Raw genomic sequence first — 23,066 nt, 5'->3', positions numbered from 1 at the left:
GAGGTTCAACCCGCGCCCGAGGATGAGCAGACTGAAGCCGCCGCTCCACCGGCAGCGCCTGTGACACCTGTCATTCCTATGACTTTACCGTACATTCCTGGAGCAAAGTGGCTCCCCCAGTACAACGGCAAACCAGATACCCTGTCTGGATTCAAACGGAAGATATGTGGTATCTTGGACATGTACTCCATGACGGGCAAACAAATAGCCGCTGTTGTATTAGGACAACTGACCGATGCTGGGGAACGGGAAGTGGAAACATGGTCGGCCGCAGACCAGGAGTCAGTGTTCGCAATATTCCAAAAACTACAGACTCTTTTTGAGGACCTTACTGAGGCGGACCTCCGGATGAGGTTCTACAGCTGCTCCCAACAACCGGAGGACAATGTTCGGGACTACGCGTCTTCAAGGGGCCCTGCGGGCTCTGAGCCAGGTTAGTCCAACCAGCGTTGAGAATGAGAACAAGATGCTGAAGGAACAGTTTGTCCAGGGACTGAGGTCTCCAGAGGAGAGCAGGACTGTGCGTTGGTGGTCCCTGGATCATCCGGATGACACCTTTGACAATCTCAAGGACATGGCTATAAAAGGACTGCAGCCCCTGGAAACAAATGCCATCCAACGTTACCAGGGTGGGGCTACCCCAGAGCCTGCAACACACACCTTTTCCTCGGTGGCTGCTGAAGCCAAGGTCCCAGCAACGTCCCCTAAAGAACTGGACAGTTTGCGCTCTGAAGTGCGTCAGTTGAGCAAAACCCTGATCACCATGCTGAGTGCTCTGCAGCTGCGGACGGAGCCTGAGGAAGGAGGGAAGATCCTGCTAGCCGATAGCCCTGAGGATGTCCCCTGGTTGCGAAAGAGGAGGAGGCCAACACCACCTTCTTCGAGCACCAGTGACCAGCGCCGTCCACAGAAGGACCCAACCAGCTACCGCTGCCGCAAGACCGGACACATCGCCCAGAATTGTCCTTTAAATGAGAAATCCCTGGGTCCGAGGGCCGACAGCCAGGAGTAAACTCACCAGGCCCATCAGACTGGTACAACAGGTTCGTCGGAGGAAGACCTTTCCTGTCCATTGTACTGGACGGGAACCCGACGCATGCCCTGCTGGACACAGGATCTCAGGTAACCATCATGCCTGATGTCCTCTACAAGAGGTTCTGGTCCATGGATGACCTACATCCGCCAGCTCCAAATTTGACTGTATATGCCTCAAATGAACTCCCCCTTAACCTACTCGGGGTTAAGAACGTGACTGTAAAGGTGGGGAGAGTGGAGCTGAAGGACCAGGGGCTAATTGTAGTAGAGACTAATCCTGATGACACCAACCCATATATGGTACTAGGCACTAACATTGTTGGTAACTGTTTGGGAGAAGTTGTGTTCTTGCTCCAACAGATAGCCGACACTGCCAGACCAAGACAGAGGAGAGCGCTGCAGAAGGAAATCCGAGTCCTGATGTATCAACAGCAAGTGAGCTTAACAGACGGTGAAATTGGTAACGTGCGGGTAACAGACCCCATACCCATTGTCATCCCCCCAATGAGTGAAATGCTCATCTGGTGTAGAGCTGCCATAGGTCTTAGAGGACAGAGCTACCAGGCGGTAGTAGAACCCCTTTGCTCTGAGCATAGACCCACACTCTTAACCACCAGGGGAGTGGTAGATGTACGTAATGGGAGGGTGCCCATCCGTCTTCTCAATTTAGGGGAAGATGAGGTCAGACTGCCACGTTATGCCACTGTTGCCAAATTACATGCTGTCAATAACAACTGCATCCACGAGGCGGAGTCCTTAACCTCACCAGATGAAGTAGAGGATAATGACCCTGCAACCCAGGTGGAGGATTGGTGTCAACAGCTCCATGTTGGGACAGACACCACTCCTGCCCATCAAAAACAGGGTGTACACTGGGTGGTTCAAGAATACTCGCAGGTGTTCAGTAAACATCCACTTGACTTCGGGAGGGTTAAGGGGGTTCAACATCATATCCCCACAGGCAACCATTCCCCAATCAAAGAACGTTATAGGCCTATACCCCCAGCTCACTACCAGAAGGCAAAAGAAATGCTGCACGACATGAGGAAGGTGGGAGTAATAAGGGATAGTTGTAGTCCCTGGCCAGCTCCCCTAGTGCTAGTGAGGCAGAAGGAGCATGAGAATGTGTGTAGATTACGGTCAAGTAAATCGCATTACACCTAAAGATTAGTGTTGAGCGAACATGCTCGACACTGCTCGGTACTCGCCCGAGCATCACGCTACTCGGGATGTTCGGCGAGCACCGAGCATTTCCGGGTTACTCGGGCGGGAGCTCGGGTCTCCGCCCTGCATGTTTGGCGCTCTTTACAGAGCCAATGAACATGCAGGGATTGCCAGCCAGTCATTGTAATGCTGCCATGTTGGTTGTGATCATTACAGTGATTGGCTGGCCGCACAGCATCACCTCGAGTATTTAAAACCGGGCGCCGCCATCTTGGACACAGTCGCTCCGGATTAGACAGTGTAGGGACAGCGCTGCTGATTTAGGGAGATATATAAACTGCAAAATAGTTAGTGTAGGGTCTGTAAAGGCTGCCAGAACAAACAAACAGTCCTTTTCAGGACTAATATCCATCCCAGATACCAGGCAGGCAGGCTGTATAGGAGACACAGTGGTTATACCAGCAAACGCTGCATTACAGTCCTGTGTGCTCCTGTTGCTGAAATTGTTGGACTTAGCACCAGGTGTCGGGGGCCAGGAAAAATCCTTTTTTTTTCATCTAAATCCTCCTTTTTTTCCCTCCTTCACACTGTACAAATACCCGTCTTATTAATCTTTTGGTGTGTCCCCCCCCCCCCCCCAAAAAAAAGCGTGTCTCTGATTTTTCAGACACAAATATAACTGTTGAAAATAGTCTGGTGTAGGCTAGAGAAACAGAAGTGTTGTTTTGCACTTCCACGGTTCAAACCTCTGTATTATCCATTTTGGGCCATTTGTATCTAAAAAAAAAAAAACAGTTTGAGTGTGTCGCTCACTGTTCAGCCGCAAATATCTCTATTTAAAAAAGTGTGGTATAACCCAGTAAACAATAACTGTGGTTTTGCCATCCCACGGTAAAAAATCTCTATTATTCAGGTTTTGGTATATTTTCCGTAAAGAAAAATAGTAGTGTCTCCTGACTGTTGTGACACAAAAATATATCTGTTGAAAATAGTCTTGTGTAGGCCCGACATCCCAGTGTGGTTTCGCAGTTCCACGGGTCAAATCGCTGTACTATCCAGTTTTGGGCCTTTGGTATCTAAAAAAGAAAGCAGTTTGAGTGTGTCGCTCACTGTTCAGCCGCAAATATCTCTATTTAAAAAAGTGTGGTATACCCCAGTAAACAATAACTGTGGTTTTGCCATCCCACGGTAAAAAATCTCTATTATTCAGCTTTTGGTAGTTTTTTCCGTAAAGAAAAACAGTAGTGTCTCCTGACTGTTGTGACACAAAAATATATCTGTTGAAAATAGTCTTGTGTAGGCCCGACATCCCAGTGTGGTTTCGCAGTTCCACGGGTCAAATCGCTGTACTATCCAGTTTTGGGCCTTTGGTATCTAAAAAAAAGCAGTTTGAGTGTGTCGCTCACTGTTCAGCCGCAAATATCTCTATTTAAAAAAGTGTGGTATACCCCAGTAAACAATAACTGTGGTTTTGCCATCCCACGGTAAAAAATCTCTATTATTCAGCTTTTGGTAGTTTTTTCCGTAAAGAAAAACAGTAGTGTCTCCTGACTGTTGTGACACAAAAATATATCTGTTGAAAATAGTCTTGGGTAGGCCCGACATCCCAGTGTGGTTTCGCAGTGCCACGGGTCAAATCGCTGTACTATCCAGTTTTGGGCCTTTGGTATCTAAAAAAAAAGCAGTTTGAGTATGTCGCTCACTGTTCAGCCGCAAATATCTCTATTTAAAAAAGTGTGGTATACCCCAGTAAACGATAACTGTGGTTTTGCCATCCCACGGTAAAAAATCTCTATTATTCAGCTTTTGGTAGTTTTTTCCGTAAAGAAAAACAGTAGTGCCTCCTGACTGCTGTGACACAAAAATATATCTGTTGAAAATAGTCTTGTGTAGGCCCGACATCCCAGTGTGGTTTCGCAGTTCCACGGGTCAAATCGCTGTACTATCCAGTTTTGGGCCTTTGGTATCTAAAAAAAAGCAGTTTGAGTGTGTCGCTCACTGCTCAGCCGCAAATATCTCTATTTAAAAAAGTGTGGTATACCCCAGGAAACAATAACTGTGGTTTTGCCATCCCACGGCAAAAAATCTCTATTATTCAGGTTTTGGTAGTTTTTTCCGTAAAGAAAAACAGTAGTGTTTCCTGACTGTTGTGACACAAAAATATATCTGTTAAAAATAGTCTTGTGTAGGCCCGACATCCCAGTGTGGTTTCGCAGTTCCACGGGTCAAATCGCTGTACTATCCAGTTTTGGGCCTTTGGTATCTAAAAAAGAAAGCAGTTTGAGTGTGTCGCTCACTGTTCAGCCGCAAATATCTCTATTTAAAAAAGTGTGGTATACCCCAGTAAACAATAACTGTGGTTTTGCCATCCCACGGTAAAAAATCTCTATTATTCAGCTTTTGGTAGTTTTTTCCGTAAAGAAAAACAGTAGTGTCTCCTGACTGTTGTGACACAAAAATATATCTGTTGAAAATAGTCTTGTGTAGGCCCGACATCCCAGTGTGGTTTCGCAGTTCCACGGGTCAAATCGCTGTACTATCCAGTTTTGGGCCTTTGGTATCTAAAAAAAAGCAGTTTGAGTGTGTCGCTCACTGTTCAGCCGCAAATATCTCTATTTAAAAAAGTGTGGTATACCCCAGTAAACAATAACTGTGGTTTTGCCATCCCACGGTAAAAAATCTCTATTATTCAGCTTTTGGTAGTTTTTTCCGTAAAGAAAAACAGTAGTGTCTCCTGACTGTTGTGACACAAAAATATATCTGTTGAAAATAGTCTTGGGTAGGCCCGACATCCCAGTGTGGTTTCGCAGTGCCACGGGTCAAATCGCTGTACTATCCAGTTTTGGGCCTTTGGTATCTAAAAAAAAAGCAGTTTGAGTATGTCGCTCACTGTTCAGCCGCAAATATCTCTATTTAAAAAAGTGTGGTATACCCCAGTAAACGATAACTGTGGTTTTGCCATCCCACGGTAAAAAATCTCTATTATTCAGCTTTTGGTAGTTTTTTCCGTAAAGAAAAACAGTAGTGCCTCCTGACTGCTGTGACACAAAAATATATCTGTTGAAAATAGTCTTGTGTAGGCCCGACATCCCAGTGTGGTTTCGCAGTTCCACGGGTCAAATCGCTGTACTATCCAGTTTTGGGCCTTTGGTATCTAAAAAAAAGCAGTTTGAGTGTGTCGCTCACTGCTCAGCCGCAAATATCTCTATTTAAAAAAGTGTGGTATACCCCAGGAAACAATAACTGTGGTTTTGCCATCCCACGGCAAAAAATCTCTATTATTCAGGTTTTGGTAGTTTTTTCCGTAAAGAAAAACAGTAGTGTTTCCTGACTGTTGTGACACAAAAATATATCTGTTAAAAATAGTCTTGTGTAGGCCCGACATCCCAGTGTGGTTTCGCAGTTCCACGGGTCAAATCGCTGTACTATCCAGTTTTGGGCCTTTGGTATCTAAAAAAAAGCAGTTTGAGTGTGTCGCTCACTGTTCAGCCGCAAATATCTCTATTTAAAAAAGTGTGGTATACACCAGTAAACAATAACTGTGGTTTTGCCATCCCACGGTAAAAAATATCTATTATTCAGCTTTTGGTAGTTTTTTCCGTAAAGAAAAACAGTAGTGTCTCCTGACTGTTGTGACACAAAAATATATCTGTTGAAAATAGTCTTGTGTAGGCCCGACATCCCAGTGTGGTTTCGCAGTTCCACGGGTCAAATCGCTGTACTATCCAGTTTTGGGCCTTTGGTATCTAAAAAAAAGCAGTTTGAGTGTGTCACTCACTGTTCAGCCGCAAATATCTCTATTTAAAAAAGTGTGGTATACCCCAGTAAACGATAACTGTGGTTTTGCCATCCCACGGTAAAAAATCTCTATTATTCAGCTTTTGGTAGTTTTTTCCGTAAAGAAAAACAGTAGTGTCTCCTGACTGTTGTGACACAAAAATATATCTGTTGAAAATAGTCTTGTGTAGGCCCGACATCCCAGTGTGGTTTCGCAGTTCCACAGGTCAAATCGCTGTACTATCCAGTTTTGGGCCTTTGGTATCTAAAAAAAAAGCAGTTTGAGTATGTCGCTCACTGTTCAGCTGCAAATATCTCTATTTAAAAATGTGTGGTATACCCCAGTAAACAATAACTGTGGTTTTGCCATCCCACGGTAAAAAATCTCTATTATTCAGCTTTTGGTAGTTTTTTCCGTAAAGAAAAACAGTAGTGTCTCCTGACTGTTGTGACACAAAAATATATCTGTTGAAAATAATCTTGTGTAGGCCCGACATCCCAGTGTGGTTTCGCAGTTCCATGGGTCAAATCGCTGTACTATCCAGTTTTGGGCCTTTGGTATCTAAAAAAAAAGCAGTTTGAGTATGTCGCTCACTGTTCAGCCGCAAATATCTCTATTTAAAAAAGTGTGGTATACCCCAGTAAACGATAACTGTGGTTTTGCCATCCCGCGGTAAAAAATCTCTATTATTCAGCTTTTGGTAGTTTTTTCCGTAAAGAAAAACAGTAGTGTCTCCTGACTGTTGTGACACAAAAATATATCTGTTGAAAATAGTCTTGTGTAGGCCCGACATCCCAGTGTGGTTTCGCAGTTCCACAGGTCAAATCGCTGTACTATCCAGTTTTGGGCCTTTGGTATCTAAAAAAAAAAGCAGTTTGAGTGTGTCGCTCACTGTTCAGCTGCAAATATCTCTATTTAAAAATGTGTGGTATACCCCAGTAAACAATAACTGTGGTTTTGCCATCCCACGGTAAAAAATCTCTATTATTCAGCTTTTGGTAGTTTTTTCCGTAAAGAAAAACAGTAGTGTCTCCTGACTGTTGTGACACAAAAATATATCTGTTGAAAATAATCTTGTGTAGGCCCGACATCCCAGTGTGGTTTCGCAGTTCCATGGGTCAAATCGCTGTACTATCCAGTTTTGGGCCTTTGGTATCTAAAAAAAAAGCAGTTTGAGTATGTCGCTCACTGTTCAGCCGCAAATATCTCTATTTAAAAAAGTGTGGTATACCCCAGTAAACGATAACTGTGGTTTTGCCATCCCGCGGTAAAAAATCTCTATTATTCAGCTTTTGGTAGTTTTTTCCGTAAAGAAAAACAGTAGTGTCTCCTGACTGTTGTGACACAAAAATATATCTGTTGAAAATAGTCTTGTGTAGGCCCGACATCCCAGTGTGGTTTCGCAGTTCCATGGGTCAAATCGCTGTACTATCCAGTTTTGGGCCTTTGGTATCTAAAAAAAAGCAGTTTGAGTGTGTCGCTCACTGTTCAGCCGCAAATATCTCTATTTAAAAAAGTGTGGTATACCCCAGTAAACAATAACTGTGGTTTTGCCATCCCACGGTAAAAAATCTCTATTATTCAGCTTTTGGTAGTTTTTTCCGTAAAGAAAAACATTAGTGTCTCCTGACTGTTGTGACAAAAAAATATATCTGTTGAAAATAGTCTTGTGTAGGCCCGACATCCCAGTGTGGTTTCGCAGTTCCACAGGTCAAATCGCTGTACTATCCAGTTTTGGGCCTTTGGTATCTAAAAAAAAGCAGTTTGAGTGTGTCGCTCACTGTTCAGCCGCAAATATCTCAATTTAAAAATGTGTGGTATACCCCAGTAAACAATAACTGTGGTTTTGCCATCCCACGGTAAAAAATCTCTATTATTCAGCTTTTGGTAGTTTTTTCCGTAAACAAAAACAGTAGTGTCTCCTGACTGTTGTGACACAAGAATATATCTACAAAAGACAAAAATATATCTCATACCCTACCATCATTATATATAAATGTAAAGCAAAGTTGCATAATAAATATAGGGTACTTAGTGAACTATTTTTGATCAAAAAAAGTTTTGGGCCTTTGGTATCTAAAAAAAAGCTGTTTGAGTGTGTCGCTCACTGTTCAGCCGCAAATATCTCTATTTAAAAAAGTGTGGTATACCCCAGTAAACAATAACTGTGGTTTTGCCATCCCACGGTAAAAAATCTCTATTATTCAGCTTTTGGTAGTTTTTTCCGTAAAGAAAAACAGTAGTGTCTCCTGACTGTTGTGACACAAAAATATATCTGTTGAAAATAGTCTTGGGTAGGCCCGACATCCCAGTGTGGTTTCGCAGTGCCACGGGTCAAATCGCTGTACTATCCAGTTTTGGGCCTTTGGTATCTAAAAAAAAAGCAGTTTGAGTATGTCGCTCACTGTTCAGCCGCAAATATCTCTATTTAAAAAAGTGTGGTATACCCCAGTAAACGATAACTGTGGTTTTGCCATCCCACGGTAAAAAATCTCTATTATTCAGCTTTTGGTAGTTTTTTCCGTAAAGAAAAACAGTAGTGCCTCCTGACTGCTGTGACACAAAAATATATCTGTTGAAAATAGTCTTGTGTAGGCCCGACATCCCAGTGTGGTTTCGCAGTTCCACGGGTCAAATCGCTGTACTATCCAGTTTTGGGCCTTTGGTATCTAAAAAAAAGCAGTTTGAGTGTGTCGCTCACTGCTCAGCCACAAATATCTCTATTTAAAAAAGTGTGGTATACCCCAGGAAACAATAACTGTGGTTTTGCCATCCCACGGCAAAAAATCTCTATTATTCAGGTTTTGGTAGTTTTTTCCGTAAAGAAAAACAGTAGTGTTTCCTGACTGTTGTGACACAAAAATATATCTGTTAAAAATAGTCTTGTGTAGGCCCGACATCCCAGTGTGGTTTCGCAGTTCCACGGGTCAAATCGCTGTACTATCCAGTTTTGGGCCTTTGGTATCTAAAAAAAAAGCAGTTTGAGTGTGTCGCTCACTGTTCAGCCGCAAATATCTCTATTTAAAAAAGTGTGGTATACCCCAGTAAACAATAACTGTGGTTTTGCCATCCCACGGTAAAAAATCTCTATTATTCAGCTTTTGGTAGTTTTTTCCGTAAAGAAAAACAGTAGTGTCTCCTGACTGTAGTGACACAAAAATATATCTGTTGAAAATAGTCTTGTGTAGGCCCGACATCCCACTGTGGTTTCGCAGTTCCACAGGTCAAATCGCTGTACTATCCAGTTTTGGGCCTTTGGTATCTAAAAAAAAGCAGTTTGAGTGTGTCGCTCACTGTTCAGTCGCAAATATCTCTATTTAAAAAAGTGTGGTATACCCCAGTAAACAATAACTGTGGTTTTGCCATCCCACGGTAAAAAATCTCTATTATTCAGCTTTTGGTAGTTTTTTCCGTAAAGAAAAACAGTAGTGTCTCCTGACTGTTGTGACACAAAAATATATCTGTTGAAAATAGTCTTGTGTAGGCCCGACATCCCAGTGTGGTTTCGCAGTTCCACAGGTCAAATCGCTGTACTATCCAGTTTTGGGCCTTTGGTATCTAAAAAAAAAGCAGTTTGAGTGTGTCGCTCACTGTTCAGCTGCAAATATCTCTATTTAAAAATGTGTGGTATACCCCAGTAAACAATAACTGTGGTTTTGCCATCCCACGGTAAAAAATCTCTATTATTCAGCTTTTGGTAGTTTTTTCCGTAAAGAAAAACAGTAGTGTCTCCTGACTGTTGTGACACAAAAATATATCTGTTGAAAATAATCTTGTGTAGGCCCGACATCCCAGTGTGGTTTCGCAGTTCCATGGGTCAAATCGCTGTACTATCCAGTTTTGGGCCTTTGGTATCTAAAAAAAAAGCAGTTTGAGTATGTCGCTCACTGTTCAGCCGCAAATATCTCTATTTAAAAAAGTGTGGTATACCCCAGTAAACGATAACTGTGGTTTTGCCATCCCGCGGTAAAAAATCTCTATTATTCAGCTTTTGGTAGTTTTTTCCGTAAAGAAAAACAGTAGTGTCTCCTGACTGTTGTGACACAAAAATATATCTGTTGAAAATAGTCTTGTGTAGGCCCGACATCCCAGTGTGGTTTCGCAGTTCCACAGGTCAAATCGCTGTACTATCCAGTTTTGGGCCTTTGGTATCTAAAAAAAAAAGCAGTTTGAGTGTGTCGCTCACTGTTCAGCTGCAAATATCTCTATTTAAAAATGTGTGGTATACCCCAGTAAACAATAACTGTGGTTTTGCCATCCCACGGTAAAAAATCTCTATTATTCAGCTTTTGGTAGTTTTTTCCGTAAAGAAAAACAGTAGTGTCTCCTGACTGTTGTGACACAAAAATATATCTGTTGAAAATAATCTTGTGTAGGCCCGACATCCCAGTGTGGTTTCGCAGTTCCATGGGTCAAATCGCTGTACTATCCAGTTTTGGGCCTTTGGTATCTAAAAAAAAAGCAGTTTGAGTATGTCGCTCACTGTTCAGCCGCAAATATCTCTATTTAAAAAAGTGTGGTATACCCCAGTAAACGATAACTGTGGTTTTGCCATCCCGCGGTAAAAAATCTCTATTATTCAGCTTTTGGTAGTTTTTTCCGTAAAGAAAAACAGTAGTGTCTCCTGACTGTTGTGACACAAAAATATATCTGTTGAAAATAGTCTTGTGTAGGCCCGACATCCCAGTGTGGTTTCGCAGTTCCATGGGTCAAATCGCTGTACTATCCAGTTTTGGGCCTTTGGTATCTAAAAAAAAGCAGTTTGAGTGTGTCGCTCACTGTTCAGCCGCAAATATCTCTATTTAAAAAAGTGTGGTATACCCCAGTAAACAATAACTGTGGTTTTGCCATCCCACGGTAAAAAATCTCTATTATTCAGCTTTTGGTAGTTTTTTCCGTAAAGAAAAACATTAGTGTCTCCTGACTGTTGTGACAAAAAAATATATCTGTTGAAAATAGTCTTGTGTAGGCCCGACATCCCAGTGTGGTTTCGCAGTTCCACAGGTCAAATCGCTGTACTATCCAGTTTTGGGCCTTTGGTATCTAAAAAAAAGCAGTTTGAGTGTGTCGCTCACTGTTCAGCCGCAAATATCTCAATTTAAAAATGTGTGGTATACCCCAGTAAACAATAACTGTGGTTTTGCCATCCCACGGTAAAAAATCTCTATTATTCAGCTTTTGGTAGTTTTTTCCGTAAACAAAAACAGTAGTGTCTCCTGACTGTTGTGACACAAAAATATATCTACAAAAGACAAAAATATATCTCATACCCTACCATCATTATATATAAATGTAAAGCAAAGTTGCATAATAAATATAGGGTACTTAGTGAACTATTTTTGATCAAAAAAAGTTTTGGGCCTTTGGTATCTAAAAAAAAGCTGTTTGAGTGTGTCGCTCACTGTTCAGCCGCAAATATCTCTATTTAAAAAAGTGTGGTATACCCCAGTAAACAATAACTGTGGTTTTGCCATCCCACGGTAAAAAATCTCTATTATTCAGCTTTTGGTAGTTTTTTCCGTAAAGAAAAACAGTAGTGTCTCCTGACTGTTGTGACACAAAAATATATCTGTTGAAAATAGTCTTGGGTAGGCCCGACATCCCAGTGTGGTTTCGCAGTGCCACGGGTCAAATCGCTGTACTATCCAGTTTTGGGCCTTTGGTATCTAAAAAAAAAGCAGTTTGAGTATGTCGCTCACTGTTCAGCCGCAAATATCTCTATTTAAAAAAGTGTGGTATACCCCAGTAAACGATAACTGTGGTTTTGCCATCCCACGGTAAAAAATCTCTATTATTCAGCTTTTGGTAGTTTTTTCCGTAAAGAAAAACAGTAGTGCCTCCTGACTGCTGTGACACAAAAATATATCTGTTGAAAATAGTCTTGTGTAGGCCCGACATCCCAGTGTGGTTTCGCAGTTCCACGGGTCAAATCGCTGTACTATCCAGTTTTGGGCCTTTGGTATCTAAAAAAAAGCAGTTTGAGTGTGTCGCTCACTGCTCAGCCACAAATATCTCTATTTAAAAAAGTGTGGTATACCCCAGGAAACAATAACTGTGGTTTTGCCATCCCACGGCAAAAAATCTCTATTATTCAGGTTTTGGTAGTTTTTTCCGTAAAGAAAAACAGTAGTGTTTCCTGACTGTTGTGACACAAAAATATATCTGTTAAAAATAGTCTTGTGTAGGCCCGACATCCCAGTGTGGTTTCGCAGTTCCACGGGTCAAATCGCTGTACTATCCAGTTTTGGGCCTTTGGTATCTAAAAAAAAAGCAGTTTGAGTGTGTCGCTCACTGTTCAGCCGCAAATATCTCTATTTAAAAAAGTGTGGTATACCCCAGTAAACAATAACTGTGGTTTTGCCATCCCACGGTAAAAAATCTCTATTATTCAGCTTTTGGTAGTTTTTTCCGTAAAGAAAAACAGTAGTGTCTCCTGACTGTTGTGACACAAAAATATATCTGTTGAAAATAGTCTTGTGTAGGCCCGACATCCCACTGTGGTTTCGCAGTTCCACAGGTCAAATCGCTGTACTATCCAGTTTTGGGCCTTTGGTATCTAAAAAAAAGCAGTTTGAGTGTGTCGCTCACTGTTCAGTCGCAAATATCTCTATTTAAAAAAGTGTGGTATACCCCAGTAAACAATAACTGTGGTTTTGCCATCCCACGGTAAAAAATCTCTATTATTCAGCTTTTGGTAGTTTTTTCCGTAAAGAAAAACAGTAGTGTCTCCTGACTGTTGTGACACAAAAATATATCTGTTGAAAATAGTCTTGTGTAGGCCCGACATCCCAGTGTGGTTTCGCAGTTCCACGGGTCAAATCGCTGTACTATCCAGTTTTGGGCCTTTGGTATCTAAAAAAAAGCAGTTTGAGTGTGTCGCTCACTGTTCAGCCGCAAATATCTCTATTTAAAAAAGTGTGGTATACACCAGTAAACAATAACTGTGGTTTTGCCATCCCACGGTAAAAAATATCTATTATTCAGCTTTTGGTAGTTTTTTCCGTAAAGAAAAACAGTAGTGTCTCCTGACTGTTGTGACACAAAAATATATCTGTTGAAAATAGTCTTGTGTAGGCCCGACATCCCAGTGTGGTTTCGCAGTTCCACGGGTCAAATCGCTGTACTATCCAGTTTTGGGCCTTTGGTATCTAAAAAAAAGCAGTTTGAGTGTGTCGCTCACTGTTCAGCCGCAAATATCTCTATTTAAAAATGTGTGGTATACCCCAGTAAACAATAACTGTGGTTTTGCCATCCCACGGTAAAAAATCTCTATTATTCAGCTTTTGGTAGTTTTTTCCGTAAAGAAAAACAGTAGTGTCTCCTGACTGTTGTGACACAAAAATATATCTGTTGAAAATAATCTTGTGTAGGCCCGACATCCCAGTGTGGTTTCGCAGTTCCATGGGTCAAATCGCTGTACTATCCAGTTTTGGGCCTTTGGTATCTAAAAAAAAAGCAGTTTGAGTATGTCGCTCACTGTTCAGCCGCAAATATCTCTATTTAAAAAAGTGTGGTATACCCCAGTAAACGATAACTGTGGTTTTGCCATCCCGCGGTAAAAAATCTCTATTATTCAGCTTTTGGTAGTTTTTTCCGTAAAGAAAAACAGTAGTGTCTCCTGACTGTTGTGACACAAAAATATATCTGTTGAAAATAGTCTTGTGTAGGCCCGACATCCCAGTGTGGTTTCGCAGTTCCACGGGTCAAATCGCTGTACTATCCAGTTTTGGGCCTTTGGTATCTAAAAAAAAGCAGTTTGAGTGTGTCGCTCACTGTTCAGCCGCAAATATCTCTATTTAAAAAAGTGTGGTATACCCCAGTAAACAATAACTGTGGTTTTGCCATCCCACGGTAAAAAATCTCTATTATTCAGCTTTTGGTAGTTTTTTCCGTAAAGAAAAACATTAGTGTCTCCTGACTGTTGTGACAAAAAAATATATCTGTTGAAAATAGTCTTGTGTAGGCCCGACATCCCAGTGTGGTTTCGCAGTTCCACAGGTCAAATCGCTGTACTATCCAGTTTTGGGCCTTTGGTATCTAAAAAAAAGCAGTTTGAGTGTGTCGCTCACTGTTCAGCCGCAAATATCTCAATTTAAAAATGTGTGGTATACCCCAGTAAACAATAACTGTGGTTTTGCCATCCCACGGTAAAAAATCTCTATTATTCAGCTTTTGGTAGTTTTTTCCGTAAACAAAAACAGTAGTGTCTCCTGACTGTTGTGACACAAAAATATATCTACAAAAGACAAAAGACAAAAATATATCTCATACCCTACCATCATTATATATAAATGTAAAGCAAAGTTGCATAATAAATATAGGGTACTTAGTGAACTATTTTTGATCAAAAAAAGTTTTGGGCCTTTGGTATCTAAAAAAAAGCTGTTTGAGTGTGTCGCTCACTGTTCAGCCGCAAATATCTCTATTTAAAAAAGTGTGGTATACCCCAGTAAACAATAACTGTGGTTTTGCCATCCCACGGTAAAAAATCTCTATTATTCAGCTTTTGGTAGTTTTTTTCCGTAAAGAAAAACAGTAGTGTCTCCTGACTGTTGTGACACAAAAATATATCTGTTGAAAATAGTCTTGTGTAGGCCCGACATCCCAGTGTGGTTTCGCAGTTCCACGGGTCAAATCGCTGTACTATCCAGTTTTGGGCCTTTGGTATCTAAAAAAAAATCAGTTTGTGTATGTCGCTCACTGTTCAGCCGCAAATATCTCTATTTAAAAAAGTGTGGTATACCCCAGTAAACGATAACTGTGGTTTTGCCATCCCACGGTAAAAAATCTCTATTATTCAGCTTTTGGTAGTTTTTTCCGTAAAGAAAAACAGTAGTGTCTCCTGACTGTTGTGACACAAAAATATATCTGTTGAAAATAGTCTTGTGAAGGCCCGACATCCCAGTGTGGTTTCGCAGTTCCACGGGTCAAATCGCTGTACTATCCAGTTTTGGGCCTTTGGTATCTAAAAAAAAAGCAGTTTGAGTGTGTCGCTCACTGTTCAGCTGCAAATATCTCTATTTAAAAATGTGTGGTATACCCCAGTAAACAATAACTGTGGTTTTGCCATCCCACGGTAAAAAATCTCTATTATTCAGTTTTTGGTAGTTTTTTCCGTAAAGAAAAACAGTAGTGTCTCCTGACTGTTGTGACACAAAAATATATCTGTTGAAAATAGTCTTGTGTAGGCCCGACATCCCAGTGTGGTTTCGCAGTTCCACGGGTCAAATCGCTGTACTATCCAGTTTTGGGCCTTTGGTATCTAAAAAAAAAGCAGTTTGAGTATGTCGCTCACTGTTCAGCCGCAAATATCTCTATTTAAAAAAGTGTGGTATACCCCAGTAAACGATAACTGTGGTTTTGCCATCCCACGATAAAAAATCTCTATTATTCAGCTTTTGGTAGTTTTTTCCATAAAGAAAAACAGTAGTGTCTCCTGACTGTTGTGACACAAAAATATATCTGTTGAAAATAGTATTGTGTAGGCCCGACATCCCAGTGTGGTTTCGCAGTTCCACGGGTCAAATCGCTGTACTATCCAGTTTTGGGCCTTTGGTATCTAAAAAAAAAGCAGTTTGAGTATGTCGCTCACTGTTCAGCCGCAAATATCTCTATTTAAAAAAGTGTGGTATACCCCAGTAAACGATAACTGTGGTTTTGCCATCCCACGGTAAAAAATCTCTATTATTCAGCTTTTGGTAGTTTTTTCCGTAAAGAAAGACAGTAGTGTCTCCTGACTGTTGTGACACAAAAATATATCTGTTGAAAATAGTCTTGTGTAGGCCCGACATCCCAGTGTGGTTTCGCAGTTCCACGGGTCAAATCGCTGTACTATCCAGTTTTGGGCCTTTGGTATCTAAAAAAAAGCAGTTTGAGTGTGTCGCTCACTGTTCAGCCGCAAATATCTCTATTTAAAAAAGTGTGGTATACCCCAGTAAACAATAAATGTGGTTTTGCAATCCCACGGTAAAAAATCTCTATTATTCAGCTTTTGGTAGTTTTTTCCGTAAAGAAAAATAGTAGTGTCTCCTGACTGTTGTGACACAAAAATATATCTGTTGAAAATAGTCTTGTGTAGGCCCGACATCCCAGTGTGGTTTCGCAGTTCCACAGGTCAAATCGCTGTACTATCCAGTTTTGGGCCTTTGGTATCTAAAAAAAAAGCAGTTTGACTGTGTCGCTCACTGTTCAGCTGCAAATATCTCTATTTAAAAATGTGTGGTATACCCCAGTAAACAATAACTGTGGTTTTGCCATCCCACGGTAAAAAATCTCTATTATTCAGCTTTTGGTAGTTTTTTCCGTAAAGAAAAACAATAGTGTCTCCTGACTGTTGTGACACAAAAATATATCTGTTGAAAATAGTCTTGTGTAGGCCCGACATCCCAGTGTGGTTTCGCAGTTCCATGGGTCAAATCGCTGTACTATCCAGTTTTGGGCCTTTGGTATCTAAAAAAAAAGCAGTTTGAGTATGTCGCTCACTGTTCAGCCGCAAATATCTCTATTTAAAAAAGTGTGGTATACCCCAGTAAACAATAACTGTGGTTTTGCCATCCCACGGTAAAAAATCTCTATTATTCAGCTTTTGGTAGTTTTTTCCGTAAAGAAAAACATTAGTGTCTCCTGACTGTGGTGACAAAAAAATATATCTGTTGAAAATAGTCTTGTGTAGGCCCGACATCCCAGTGTGGTTTCGCAGTTCCACAGGTCAAATCGCTGTACTATCCAGTTTTGGGCCTTTGGTATCTAAAAAAAAGCAGTTTGAGTGTGTCGCTCACTGTTCAGCCGCAAATATCTCTATTTAAAAAAGTGTGGTATACCCCAGTAAACAATAAATGTGGTTTTGCAATCCCACGGTAAAAAATCTCTATTATTCAGCTTTTGGTAGTTTTTTCCGTAAAGAAAAATAGTAGTGTCTCCTGACTGTTGTGACACAAAAATATATCTGTTGAAAATAGTCTTGTGTAGGCCCGACATCCCAGTGTGGTTTCGCAGTTCCACAGGTCAAATCGCTGTACTATCCAGTTTTGGGCCTTTGGTATCTAAAAAAAAAGCAGTTTGAGTGTGTCGCTCACTGTTCAGCTGCAAATATCTCTATTTAAAAATGTGTGGTATACCCCAGTAAACAATAACTGTGGTTTTGCCATCCCACGGTAAAAAATCTCTATTATTCAGCTTTTGGTAGTTTTTTCCGTAAAGAAAAACAGTAGTGTCTCCTGACTGTTGTGACACAAAAATATATCTGTTGAAAATAGTCTTGTGTAGGCCCGACATCCCAGTGTGGTTTCGCAGTTCCATGGGTCAAATCGCTGTACTATCCAGTTTTGGGCCTTTGGTATCTAAAAAAAAAGCAGTTTGAGTATGTCGCTCACTGTTCAGCCGCAAATATCTCTATTTAAAAAAGTGTGGTATACCCCAGTAAACAATAACTGTGGTTTTGCCATCCCACGGTAAAAAATCTCTATTATTCAGCTTTTGGTAGTTTTTTCCGTAAAGAAAAACATTAGTGTCTCCTGACTGTGGTGACAAAAAAATATATCTGTTGAAAATAGTCTTGTGTAGGCCCGACATCCCAGTGTGGTTTCGCAGTTCCACAGGTCAAATCGCTGTACTATCCAGTTTTGGGCCTTTGGTATCTAAAAAAAAGCAGTTTGAGTGTGTCGCTCACTGTTCAGCCGCAAATATCTCAATTTAAAAATGTGTGGTATACCCCAGTAAACAATAACTGTGGTTTTGCCATCCCACGGTAAAAAATCTCTATTATTCAGCTTTTGGTAGTTTTTTCCGTAAAGAAAAACAGTAGTGTCTCCTGACTGTTGTGACACAAAAATATATCTACAAAAGACAAAAGACAAAAATATATCTCATACCCTACCATCATTATATATAAATGTAAAGCAAAGTTGCATAATAAATATAGGGTACTTAGTGAACTATTTTTGATCAAAAAAAGATTTGGGCCTTTGGTATCTAAAAAAAAGCTGTTTGAGTGTGTCGCTCACTGTTCAGCCGCAAATATCTCTATTTAAAAAAGTGTGGTATACCCCAGTAAACAATAACTGTGGTTTTGCCATCCCACGGTAAAAAATCTCTATTATTCAGCTTTTGGTAGTTTTTTTCCGTAAAGAAAAACAGTAGTGTCTCCTGACTGTTGTGACACAAAAATATATCTGTTGAAAATAGTCTTGTGTAGGCCCGACATCCCAGTGTGGTTTCGCAGTTCCACGGGTCAAATCGCTGTACTATCCAGTTTTGGGCCTTTGGTATCTAAAAAAAAAGCAGTTTGAGTATGTCGCTCACTGTTCAGCCGCAAATATCTCTATTTAAAAATGTGTGGTATACCCCAGTAAACGATAACTGTGGTTTTGCCATCCCACGGTAAAAAATCTCTATTATTCAGCTTTTGGTAGTTTTTTCCGTAAAGAAAAACAGTAGTGTCTCCTGACTGTTGTGACACAAAAATATATCTGTTGAAAATAGTCTTGTGAAGGCCCGACATCCCAGTGTGGTTTCGCAGTTCCACGGGTCAAATCGCTGTACTATCCAGTTTTGGGCCTTTGGTATCTAAAAAAAAAGCAGTTTGAGTGTGTCGCTCACTGTTCAGCTGCAAATATCTCTATTTAAAAATGTGTGGTATACCCCAGTAAACAATAACTGTGGTTTTGCCATCCCACGGTAAAAAATCTCTATTATTCAGTTTTTGGTAGTTTTTTCCGTAAAGAAAAACAGTAGTGTCTCCTGACTGTTGTGACACAAAAATATATCTGTTGAAAATAGTCTTGTGTAGGCCCGACATCCCAGTGTGGTTTTGCAGTTCCACGGGTCAAATCGCTGTACTATCCAGTTTTGGGCCTTTGGTATCTAAAAAAAAGCAGTTTGAGTGTGTCGCTCACTGTTCAGCCGCAAATATCTCTATTTAAAAAAGTGTGGTATACCCCAGTAAACAATAAATGTGGTTTTGCAATCCCACGGTAAAAAATCTCTATTATTCAGCTTTTGGTAGTTTTTTCCGTAAAGAAAAACAGTAGTGTCTCCTGACTGTTGTGACACAAAAATATATCTGTTGAAAATAGTCTTGTGTAGGCCCGACATCCCAGTGTGGTTTCGCAGTTCCACGGGTCAAATCGCTGTACTATCCAGTTTTGGGCCTTTGGTATCTAAAAAAAAAGCAGTTTGAGTGTGTCGCTCACTGTTCAGCCGCAAATATCTCTATTTAAAAAAGTGTGGTATACCCCAGTAAACAATAACTGTGGTTTTGCCATCCCACGGTAAAAAATCTCTATTATTCAGCTTTGGTAGTTTTTTCCGTAAAGAAAAACATTAGTGTCTCCTGACTGTTGTGACACAAAAATATATCTGTTGAAAATAGTCTTGTGTAGGCCCGACATCCCAGTGTGGTTTCGCAGTTCCACGGGTCAAATCGCTGTACTATCCAGTTTTGGGCCTTTGGTATCTAAAAAAAAGCAGTTTGAGTGTGTCGCTCACTGTTCAGCCGCAAATATCTCTATTTAAAAAAGTGTGGTATATCCCAGTAAACAATAACTGTGGTTTTGCCATCCCACGGTAAAAAATCTCTATTATTCAGCTTTTGGTAATTTTTTCCATAAAGAAAAACAGTAGTGTCTCCTGACTGTTGTGACACAAAAATATATCTGTTGAAAATAGGCTTGTGTGGGCCCGACATCCCAGTGTGGTTTCGCAGTTCCACGGGTCAAATCGCTGTACTATCCAGTTTTGGGCCTTTGGTATCTAAAAAAAAAGCAGTTTGAGTGTGTCGCTCACTGTTCAGCCGCAAATATCTCTATTTAAAAATGTGTGGTATACCCCAGTAAACAATAACTGTGGTTTTGCCATCCCACGGTAAAAAATCTCTATTATTCAGCTTTTGGTAGTTTTTTCCGTAAAGAAAAACAGTAGTGTCTCCTGACTGTTGTGACACAAAAATATATCTGTTGAAAATAGTCTTGTGTAGGCCCGACATCCCAGTGTGGTTTCGCAGTTCCACGGGTCAAATCGCTGTACTATCCAGTTTTGGGCCTTTGGTATCTAAAAAAAAGCAGTTTGAGTGTGTCGCTCACTGTTCAGCCGCAAATATCTCTATTTAAAAAAGTGTGGTATACCGCAATAAACAATAACTGTGGTTTTGCCATCCCACGGTAAAAAATCTCTATTATTCAGCTTTTGGTAGTTTTTTCCGTAAAGAAAAACAGTAGTGTCTCCTGACTGTTGTGACACAAAAATATATCTGTTGAAAGTAGTCTTGTGTAGGCCCGACATCCCAGTGTGGTTTCGCAGTTCCACGGGTCAAATCGCTGTACTATCCAGTTTTGGTCCTTTGGTATCTAAAAAAAAAGCAGTTTGAGTGTGTCGCTCACTGTTCAGCCGCAAATATCTCTATTTAAAAAGTGTGGTATACCCCAGTAAACAATAACTGTGGTTTTGCCATCCCACGGTAAAAAAATCTCTATTATTCAGCTTTTGGTAGTTTTTTCCGTAAAGAAAAACATTAGTGTCTCCTGACTGTTGTGACACAAAACTATATCTGTTGAAAATAGTCTTGTGTAGGCCCGACATCCCAGTGTGGTTTCGCAGTTCCACGGGTCAAATCGCTGTACTATCCAGTTTTGGGCCTTTGGTATCTAAAAAAAAAAGCAGTTTGAGTGTGTCGCTCACTGTTCAGCCGCAAATATCTCTATTTAAAAAAGTGTGGTATACCCCAGTAAACAATAACTGTGGTTTTGCCATCCCACGGTAAAAAATCTCTATTATTCAGCTTTTGGTAGTTTTTTCCGTAAAGAAAAACAGTAGTGTCTCCTGACTGTTGTGACACAAAAATATATCTGTTGAAAATAGTCTTGTGTAGGCCTGACATCCCAGTGTGGTTTCGCAGTTCCACGGGTCAAATCGCTGTACTATCCAGTTTTGGGCCTTTGGTATCTAATAAAAAGCAGTTTGAGTGTGTCGCTCACTGTTCAGCCGCAAATATCTCTATTTAAAAAAGTGTGGTATACCCCAGTAAACAATAACTGTGGTTTTGCCATCCCACGGTAAAAAATCTCTATTATTCAGCTTTTGTAGTTTTTTCCGTAAAGAAAAACAGTAGTGTCTCCTGACTGTTGTGACACAAAAATATATCTGTTGAAAATATTCTTGCGTAGGCCCGACATCCCAGTGTGGTTTCGCAGTTCCACGGGTCAAATCGCTGTACTATCCAGTTTTGGGCCTTTGGTATCTAAAAAAAAAGCAGTTTGAGTGTGTCGCTCACTGTTCAGCCGCAAATATCTCTATTTAAAAAAGTGTGGTATACCCCAGTAAACAATAACTGTGGTTTTCCTCTTCCACGGTTCTAATCTACTCTTTATTACCTTTTTTCCATTGATAGTACAAGTGTAAGCTATTTTACTTCATTTACAATGGGCAAGGCACGTGGCAAGGGACGTGGAAGTGGACGTTCTGGTGATGGTTCGTGCAGATGACGGGGCCGTGGCCAAGGTGAAAATGTGCCACAACCAACAGCCACATCTTCTCGCTCCCACTTCTTGACCGAATTACTAGGGAATCACAGAACAACACCAGTATTGAGAACTGATCAGTGTGAACAGGTTATTAATTGGATAGCAGATAATACTTCCAGTTACCTGGGCACCACCACCTCCGGTCTGTCTTCCACACGGCCAATTCTTAGTAGCCATGAGTCTCGACCGCATACTCCTCCTCACCCTGATGCTCCTTCCTCCCACCATGCCGAGTGTCTCAGACAGCAAGTAATCCCACACTTGGACACTCTGAAGAGATGTTCACTAGTCCATTTCCATATTTGGGCCCCTCGCCTGATGCGCTTGAAGTGGTGGAAGAGGAGATCCCATGTTGCGATGCCCAAATATTTGAACAGCCACGGCCACAGGAAGTCGACGTTGGCAATCTGTCACAAGAGGTGGACGATGACGGGACACAATTGCCAGGAAGTGAGGAGGAGGATCGTGGTGTGCAAGTGGAAGAAGAGGAGGTGGTGGATGATCTAGTAACTGACCCAACGTGGAAGGAGGACATGCAGAGTGAGGCCAGCAGCACACAGGGGGAGGGAGGCAGAGTACCCCAACAGGTAGGAAGAAGCAGTGTGGTGGCCGCAGACAGAAGGCAGGCAACCGTTGCCCGTAACACCAACACGAGAGACGTTGCCAGTACAAGTGGTAGGTCTTCCAGAGTCTGGAATTTTTTTAAAGACTCTGCTGATAACCCCAAAAAGGCCATATGTTCCACCTGCCATGCCAGCATCAGCAGGGGTGACAAAACTACCAGCCTGACCACCACCAGCATGATCAGGCACATGGCAGCAAAGCACCCGACTTTGTGGGGTGAAACCCAGGGTCCACGACCAGTGTCAGCGGGTGTCACCACTGCTTCTTCCACTGTTGTGCGTGCAATAGAACCCCCTGTTGTGTGTGCAAGGCAATCCCCTGTCCATACTGCATGTAAAGATGCCCCCTCCTCTCAGTCTTCACTTGTTATGGCAGTTTCTCAAGAAACAGCATCAACGTCCACGTCCACGTCCCACCGCAGCGTTCAATTGTCCATATCCCAGACCTTTGAATGAAAGCGGAAATTCGCAGCTAACGCCCCACAGGCCACAGTCCTAAATTCGCACATTTCACGACTGTTTGCGTTGGAAATGCTGCCTTTTAGGCTGGTGGAGACGGAATCCTTCCGCAATCTTATGGCGGTGGCCGTCCCTCGGTACTCGGTCCCCAGCCGACACTATTTTGCCCGGTGTGCCATCCCCGCACTACACAAGCACGTGTCCCAAAGCATCTGCCGTGCCCTCAACAACGCAGTTACTGGGAGAGTCCACCTGACAACGGACACGTGGACAAGTGCTTGTGGCCAGGGACGGTACATCTCTCTGATGGCACACTGGGTAAACATAGTGGAAGCCGGGACCCAGTCGGACCTTGGGACGGAACGCATCCTCCCCACACCGAGGATTGCGGGCCCTATGTCAGTCAGAGTTGCCCCCACAGTGTACAGCTCCTGCGCATCCTCCTCCTCCTCCTCCTCTTGTTCAGCCTCCATCTCAGATATCACCACATCA

The sequence above is a fragment of the Phyllobates terribilis genome, unplaced genomic scaffold (genome assembly GCF_046119375.1).
Source record: "Phyllobates terribilis strain yellow unplaced genomic scaffold, ASM4611937v1 Scaffold_5__5_contigs__length_657084704, whole genome shotgun sequence".
NCBI lineage: Eukaryota > Metazoa > Chordata > Amphibia > Anura > Dendrobatidae > Phyllobates > Phyllobates terribilis.
This window is presented reverse-complemented; position numbering follows the sequence as displayed.